This window comes from Mesoplodon mirus (genome assembly GCF_964341445.2).
Source record: "Mesoplodon mirus genome assembly, chromosome: 19".
In the NCBI taxonomy this organism is placed as follows: domain Eukaryota; kingdom Metazoa; phylum Chordata; class Mammalia; order Artiodactyla; family Ziphiidae; genus Mesoplodon; species Mesoplodon mirus.
This window is the reverse complement of record NC_138995.1, coordinates 43802887-43811322: the sequence shown is the minus strand read 5'-3', so window position 1 is coordinate 43811322 and position 8436 is coordinate 43802887. Positions and strand designations below refer to the sequence as shown.

General features: G+C 43.2%; 1 pseudogene across 1 annotated transcript; it reads right to left on the bottom strand.

Annotated features, from left to right (window-relative positions):
• Positions 1 to 5029: 5029 nt before the first annotated feature.
• Positions 5030 to 7485, bottom strand: LOC309795486 (spermatogenesis-associated protein 31A6-like; annotated as a pseudogene). The gene is made up of 2 exons (XR_014296231.1): positions 7401 to 7485; positions 5030 to 6855 (listed from the first exon to the last, which is right to left on the bottom strand). The product of XR_014296231.1 is annotated as a spermatogenesis-associated protein 31A6-like (transcript).
• Between the last annotated feature and the right edge of the window lie 951 nt (positions 7486 to 8436).

Genomic DNA, 8436 nt, shown 5'->3' with positions numbered 1-8436 from the left:
ATTATAAAGTAAATGTGTATAAAACAGAAAATAATATTGAAACCTATCAAGGGGAGTAGATCTTAAGGGTTAATATTGTAGATGGACTACTTTGGAAAAAATCTTTTTCCCTTGGAGTATTAAGGAGTCATCGCATAATTGCCATCTCTCCACATTTTGTTCTAGAGTGCCTGGCTTATTGATATCAGTGTTAGACCTGTTTTAAATAAAAATCTATTTGTAAAAATCCAGATCTGTAATATGTTCTAAATATCATTATAGTGTCTTTTAACTATAGATTAAAAATCACTTCATTTTCAACAAAATATTTTGATGTGAACATCAAATGTTTTGAAAACAAAGGGGATCTGTTTTTGTTGTTTTCTCTTTTATCTAATTTTTGTATCCATTTTGTCTGGGCATATTAAATGGTAAAAATATTTATAAGATTTGCACTAGGTGAATCTTCTTAAAAAGAAAATACTGAAGGCCACAGAGTCTGGGAATATTAATATCTTTTTAATAGATTGATCCCCCTTGATTTCTTATTCTGGAGTAAAGGTACAAGTTTTTCCATGAAAATTAGACACACAAATCATCTGACACAATGTATGACAGATGGAAAATGATTGATGGGAATTTTGCTTTAATGCACATTGTTCATTGTAATTTTGCCCAGCTTAATGAACTGTGAATTAATAATGATGACACATTCAACGTATTATAGTAATAAAGTGCTTTTATGGACATTTTTCATGTTTCCAGACTTTCTTGGCCACCCTGAACAATTTTAACTCAAAGGATTAAAAAATAATCACTTATTTAACTGTGTTAAAATAGTCAACTTTGAAAAGGATATTTTCTTGTATGAACTTTTTCCTAATTGATTCCATTTTGTTCTGATCAGTAAACTTACCTGAGTAAGCTGCACTATTAAAAACAAGTGATCTGATAGAGTATTAGATGACATACATGACCATAGTCCATTGTTTTCTGATTCAACGACATAAGGGAGTAAAGTGAAAAATTAATAATTATACATTTTTTAATTAAGAGAATAGAAAAACTAAATTTCTTGTAGAAATAAGCCCAAAGAGTCCTCGTGTCAGCCCTGCTCCTCTTAAAAGACCGTGATGCTGTAATACCAATGGATAATCTGGGAGACAACCAGCTGTCATTAAAATAGATTTTACCAAGGCAAGGACAATAGGTTGCTTATTAGCAGTGAGAAATCAGTAGTCTTTTAGAAGTGTACCCTTTGGAAAGTGTGAGATATATAATAAATGAAAGCCTTTCATTATTCATTGTTATAAGCCAAATGTAGATTAAATGTACACTACCTTCAATTCAGATATTAAGATATCCTTCCCTCAGTAATTTTATGAGGTAACATGTATAATGTCAAGCATAGGCTAAGTCATATATTTTATAATCTTTCAAAAATTTTTAAAGCAATGTGTTAACCCTATAATGAATATAAAATGGATCCTAACTGCATGTCTTAGAAAATGTGCATTTCATAGAATAATTTAAGAATGAATCCTTAATAGCCCATCTTTTAAAGTATGTTAGCTGAACGTTATGATTGTGTAATATCATTTTAGGGCATTACCACATTTTAAGAAATAAAATAATATTCAGAAGCATAATTTTGCCAGAATGTAAAATTTAAAACCAGAAATTTGACTTGTGAAAAATCCTCACATGATTATTGGCCTGTTAAAAAATAAAGCAAACCCCACAAACCTGATGCAAGCTATTATGTGCAAAATAATGTGCTAGTTACACAGACCTCTGGGAAGTGAATGTGAGTCCGGATGCTTCTTTCTTGGTTTATTTCATTCCTAGAGTACCTTTGTTGCAGGTTTTTCTTATGTTTCCAAAGGAAACAAGTAAGCCATCTCAAGTTTAAGTTTTGTCCTCAATAAAGTAAAAAATGTGCCAGATACCATTTGACTGGATGATAACTAAAACTGGACAAATATTTTCTCTCACTGGAGACTGACAGTGTTTTAGTTGTGCTTAAAATTTGTGATTCTCCTAAAAAAAAGGGTACAAATGAAAACTTATGGTTACCAGGAGATAAGGGGGAAGGATAACTTGGGAGATTGGGATTGACATATACACACTACTATATATAAAATAGATAATAATAACCTACTGTATAGCACGGGGAGCTCTACTCAATACTCTGTAATGGCCCATATGGGAAAAGAATCTTTAAAAAAAGTGGACATATGTATATGTATAACTGGCTCACTTTGCTGTACACCTGAAACTAACACAAATTTGTAAATCAACTATACTCCAACAAAAATTTTTAAAAATAAAAAAATAGAGTACTACATGCATTTCTAAGAAATAAACATTATTTTCTTCATTCTTCTAAAATAAATAAAAATTAAAAAATGTAATTTGTGATTTTCAAGCTAATGAACACCTAACAATGAAATTTGCAAATCTACATTTGGAATGTATAATTCTTTTGTTCAGAGGCAGTGACATTACAAAAGAACAAAACTTCTCAAACATTTCCCCACTTAGAGTAATGCTGACAGTGAGTGTCTGGTGGATCTCAGAGGGGCACAACTGATAATATATTTATCATGCTGCCAGTTTGCTAAGTGGTTTCATATTCACTAAGAAAGACTTGTCAATGGATACTGAAGAATAGACGTGAGGTCTCTGTGAGGTCTTTGTGCCAAGCCTCTGTGTGTTGTCTCTGGGTGAGATCTCTGTGTGAAGTCTCTGTATGAGGTACCTTTGGAAGGTATCTCTGGGAAATCTGTTAAATCTGTGCTAGATTTCTGTCTGAGGGTCTGTGAAGCAACATGAGGTCCCTGTGTGAGGTCTCAGTATGTGATCTCTGAGAAAGGTGTTTGTGTGAGAAGTCTCTCTTGAGAGGTGTGTCTGTGAAGTCTTTGTGTATTGTCTCTGGGTCTCTCCATTTCTTTTTTTCTTTTGGTCTCTCAATTTCTTGTCTTACTGTACCTTATGGAAGACGGAGCAGCAAGAGAAGGGCAAAGGGACTTGCTTCTTTCTGTTTTCTTGCTGTTCCATCAGCATCACCTGTCTGTGGCACTCTCCCAGCAGGAGCCAGGGGAGTCCAAGTCCAGCTTCCCCATATTCCCAGAACTCACTTCTGGGTGCCCCTGAGAGGACCCAGCAGCAGCCAGGCTCAGGTCCCAGCCCTGTCAACTCTTTCCTCTGGGTACTGACCCCTCCCACAAGTCCTGGCTCCACTCTCACTGCTCTGCCCATTCTGGAGGCTGCCTTGGGAATCGGGGCCCAGAGGTAGGTCCTGGCTCCAGGGAGAAACCAGGGGTGTGAGCAGTCCTGTGCTCACTCTGCCCCCTCCACCCCAGGTCACAGCATTTTCCACATGTTGAGGGGCCTGACAGGTATGGGGGATGGGGTCCATTTCTGTTGTCATCTGAATCAGGGGCATCAGCTGGAACAGAAATCTCCACAATGAGAAAGACACCACCTGGAGCTGTGTCCACCATGCGCCCTGCACATGGCAGAAAGCACCAAATCACTCTAGAGAAATTCTTCCTCATCTCCCTGCTTTTCCATATGGATGGGGGTCAGGAGACAAGAAAAGCTGTGCTAGAAGCAGATCAGTGGAACACTCCTGGATCGCACCCTGCCCCATCCACTTTGCACAGGTCACCTCCACACCACCACAAATCCTGTCTGATTGCTTCTTCACCTGCCAGGCTCTGGGGTGATCAAGGACTGGGAGACAGGCAAGGCTTACTACACAATCACAAGCCAGTCCCCACCTCTCCCCTGGAGCAGTCCTTGGGCCATGTGTTTATGTGAAGGTCACCAGACTAGGAGTCACATCCCAAGTTCCCTAGTCCTGGCTTTTACACCTATTGTTAAGTTATCCTTTCTAAAAGTCAAAAGGTGATGATGTGTAAGCTTATTAAATATAGTATTAAGAGATTAACCTTCCCTGATTTGCTTTACTTCTATAAGTTTGACTTTCTGTTTTGACCTAAAGGTGGTTTCTCTAGGTCTGTGATCTTAGAGTTGGAATAGGGTAGAGACCCTGGGGTGGGGCCATGATGAGCTACTGGACCCTAACTTTTCCTCCCCTTTAGGCCTTTAGATGGTGGTTGTATGTCAGGGGGCTGCTCTTTCAGAACTGCACATTTATGGGAATCTGGTACCACTTTGCCTCCTTCCTTGGATCCAGTGATTTTTCTACACCTACATCCCACCCTAAAATCACAGTGTTTGACCATCAGATAGTTACTACCCACAGTCACACCCCTATTCCATTCATCCAAAGCTCCTTCTCTGGGGTTAACATAGAGTGGAAGGTAGGTGACTCATGAACATAGCCATTCATTTATAAGGGACTGGACTCAACACAGCCCTCAGCAGCCTCCCTGATACTCCCCCCACCTACACACACAGAGCTGGAAATGCCATCCTTGTTGCTGCTCTAAAGTATAGGAAAAACAGAGGTGGGGGAGGGTGATGCTGTACATTTTATTATGGCTAAGCTAAAAGGGGTTCATAGGGCATATCTCAATCCCAGCCTTCATCAGAGAGAGAAGGAACTCTTAAGAGCAGATATTGTATATTCCGTACCAAGAGATCCAGGGGCAAGATTTCTCCTGTTTCTGAACTCAGAGCCCATACTCTATTCCCCCCAAACTTCCATCCACTTGGCTCTGACACTTCCTGGAGCCTGAATTGGAATGTCCGGCCCTATCGTGTAAACCTATCCACTACAGTTGCATAAAGTTCAAAGTAGCATAGAAGAAGGAGAAAGACTGGTTGAACCAGATCCTTGGGTGTGGGTTTCATAGGTTTTTCCCATCTCATTGTTAGAGTAATTTTGGTTTGTGTAATGACAGTATCATAAGGTGCAATGAAGGGACATGAGACAAGGAGCAAGCTTGTGATGCTACTGTCAACCTCCCTCCATGCCCCTCCCTTCTAGAAGACAAAGTGCACAGCACAGACAGCAGCCATTACACTATGCTTTTATGAGAGAGAGAAAAAAAAAATATATATATATGTATTGGGGAACATTAAATATCTTGGATGTGCTAATGAGAAAATCATTTTCTCTACATGGACTGAATTTTTACTTGGAGACATGTTTTCCTACTAAAGGGAAGACTAAAGAAGGATTTTACTGTCGACCAGGCAAGACACCTCCCCAAAGATGACAATGCCTTGGACAGTGTTGATGGCAGGCTGGGGCACCTGGAATCCTTGGCCCATACTGTCAGGTACTAACTGGAAACAAACTCTTCTTGGGGGGCAAGGATGGGAGGCACCTTAGGCCCAGCTGCTCATCGTCGAACCTTACACTTTTCAAACTATGTTGGTGTCTGACTTCCCTTTCCCTGATAGAACAACTCTGGCCCTTGAGGGTGGCTTTATGACTGCAGGCTGTATAACCCATCATTCTCCCTTGCTCTGGGTAGGAGGTAAGCCTATGGTAGCAGAAACACCCACATACTGGGACTTGGAATTCCAGTTTGTGTTCATTTAACTTTGTGGCATGAAGTCCATGGTGAATTGCTCTTTTTTCTTCTAGGATCTGTCCAACAGCTGTCATGAGTGCCTGACCCTCAGCAGTCTCACTCTTCAAGATTGATCTGCTTTTGACTGATCCGTGACTCTGGGCAGTGGCTGATATGGGCTTTTTTTTTTTTTTTTTTTTTTTTTTTTGCAGAGCATCTCGACCACTGACTTTTTTATTGGGGAAAATCCACTTTAAAAATAGCCTCATCCTTTTTCTGAAGAGGCTCTCTGGAGGGCTATGTTTCTTCTCTGACATGAGCTGGAGACATCTGCTCCCAATAGAGTCTGTTATTCCCCTGACCTGGGCAGGGCGGCTCATACTTCCAGCTTGAGAGGTCCCTAATTCTTTAAACCTTTCTTCATGCTCTCCTGGTTTATGCCTCCTACAGTCCTCTCTTTTGTAAGTAGGGGCAATCATCTTGCTCTGGCTCTTCCATGAGTCTTGGAGTTTTGAAGTTTTGGGCTCCTGCTGCCCTAGGTTGCTCCTTTGGGCTTCCATAAGGCCACTTGGCTCTTGGGAAGCTAACCTGTCTCTGGTGGGGACTCTCTGGGGATGGCACTGAGGCACCTGAGAAGCCAAGTTGTCTGCAGCAAGGAACCTGTGTTTGGGAAAGTCCTGAAGCTGGTTGTCTGACTGTACCTTTACTTTGGAGTTAAACTCACTAGCAACCTCCATGTTAAGGCATGGCTCACCTGGATGTTGGAAAACAGACATTCTAGGTAGTAGGAAATTTTTACTGGCCCCTGGCACCTCTAAACTTCTCATATGTACATTTGTGGTTTGGGATTTTGTCAACACTTTGGTTTCCAAGATAACACTAGACTGTGGTTGAAGAGCAGGAGACTCCTTGGCCTCCACAGCCTCCCTGGCCTCTTCACCTCTCAAAGATTGGGATCCTAAGTTCACCTCCATCACTGTTACCCTATGGCAGGGGTCTCCTGAGGCCTGACCACCACTCTCCTCTCTTGGCTCATTCCTGACCATTGCTGAACTTGGACCTGGCTCTCGGCTGTCCCTCTTGACCCATTCCACAGTCTCACTCTTCCAGGTTCTGCCCACAAGGCTGAGTGTGAGGGACTGAGAAGGTGGCCTGCCCTCCTGTCCAGTCAGAGAAGCCTTTGAGGGCCCATGGTAGTCACCAGATGGAATCGCTCCCAGGGCACTCTGGATTTCCTTACACACAGTTGAGGGGACAAGGAGAGGCCTCTTCAGGGTAGGAACTGACTCTTCTGTTATCACCTTCTCTCCTGAATGAGCCTGAGGAGGTTTCTCCAGGAACTCAGCAAACTTGACTGTTGAGTGGGACCCAGATACACAGGTGGCTGAAGGGGAAGAGGCAAACTGCAGAACGGTGGAGGGTTGGAACTTTTTCAACTTAAAGAGATTTATGGGCTTGAGGACCTTGAGGGGGAGGGCCCACCTGTGCTTTACCCAAAACCTTATAATACGTGCTTCCAGCACCTCTCGAGTGTCTGGATCAAGGAAGGAAACCCTACAGGAGGTGTTCATGCAGGGTTCCCAACCCTTCAAGCAGTATCTTCCACAGGCTCCAGCAGGCACTGCTTTGCACATCTCACCAGGAGGGTCTTGACATGAGAGCTGATGAAAGTTGCCCTTGCCAGGAAGCCTCCCCAGGCAGCTGTAGGAGAGCAGGTGGGGCCAGGATGGCTGGACAGGACAGGCAGGGGTGGGCACCTGCAGCCCAAGAACCCTCCTCTGCCCCCACACTGACTTCATAATGCTCCTGGTCTCCCTCACTCTAGGGCCTTAGCCATGCCCTCCCATGGCTCCCCCTCCCAGGGCTGGGGTCACATTATAGGATCTGGGAGGAAGGACGACCCAGGAGAGAAGGGGAAAGATTATTTACCTTTGCAGAAGTGAAACCAGTTTGTGAGTCCCCTCCAGTTCTTCCAGGCAATCTCTGCAAGCTGGAAATCAGGAGACTGGGTCATGGTAGTGAAGGCAGAGGCCTAAGAGTCTTTCAGGAGGCTAAGTACAATGGCCCTTTAAGGGAAATCTTTGGAGGATTAGACTCTGGAGCCCAAGTATCAGTGTCCAAGGCCACATGTCCCTGACAGTGATGGTAAGTCTCACTTGAAAAGGGTTTGTCCTTTGCAAAGTGCTTCCACGTTAATTAGGCTCTGTTAATTAGGCTCAGGCTCTGTTTCCTGAGGAATAAGCTTTGCCACTGTCATCCTCAGAGACTGTGAAGCTGGGCCCTCAGGATTAGGAGAGATGGAAGCTAACTCTCGGGGGCGCGCAGGGCTGAATGGCAAAGGCTTAACTTTCAAAGATCCACTTTTCTTCCTACTCCTGCTCCTCCCCTTCAGCTTTACTTGATGCTGAGAGATAAGAAAAAATGAGGGGCTAACACCCAACTCTCACTGTCCTCTATCTAGGCAAGCTGTGTTCATGAACAACATGACTTTCTACATTTAACTAAAACTGTGAGTTTTTTTCCCCTTTTACTTATTTTTAAAGTGGATAACAATATTTTCAGTTTTTCTCCTTTGAAGAGTGCAAAGAAGGTTTTTTTTTCTTTTCTTTTTTTTTTTTTTTTTTTGCGGTACACGGGCCTCTCACTGTTGTGGCCTCTCCCGTTGCAGAGCACAGGCTCCGGACGCACAGGCCCAGCGGCCATGGCTCACAGGCCCAGCCGCTACGTGGCACGTGGGATCTTCCCGGACCGGGGCACGAACCCGCGTCCCCTGCATTGGCAGGGGGACTCTCAACCACTGCACCACCAGGGAAGCCCAAGAAGGATTTTTTAAGTTTTAATCACCATAGATTTCTTCTGTCACTGTTCCTCTGATCAAGAAACACACACATTCTCAGACCTAAATGCCCACGTGAGCTTTGTCAGATAGGATTCTGCTTCCCAAGGCCAGACCTCCACTCCAGCC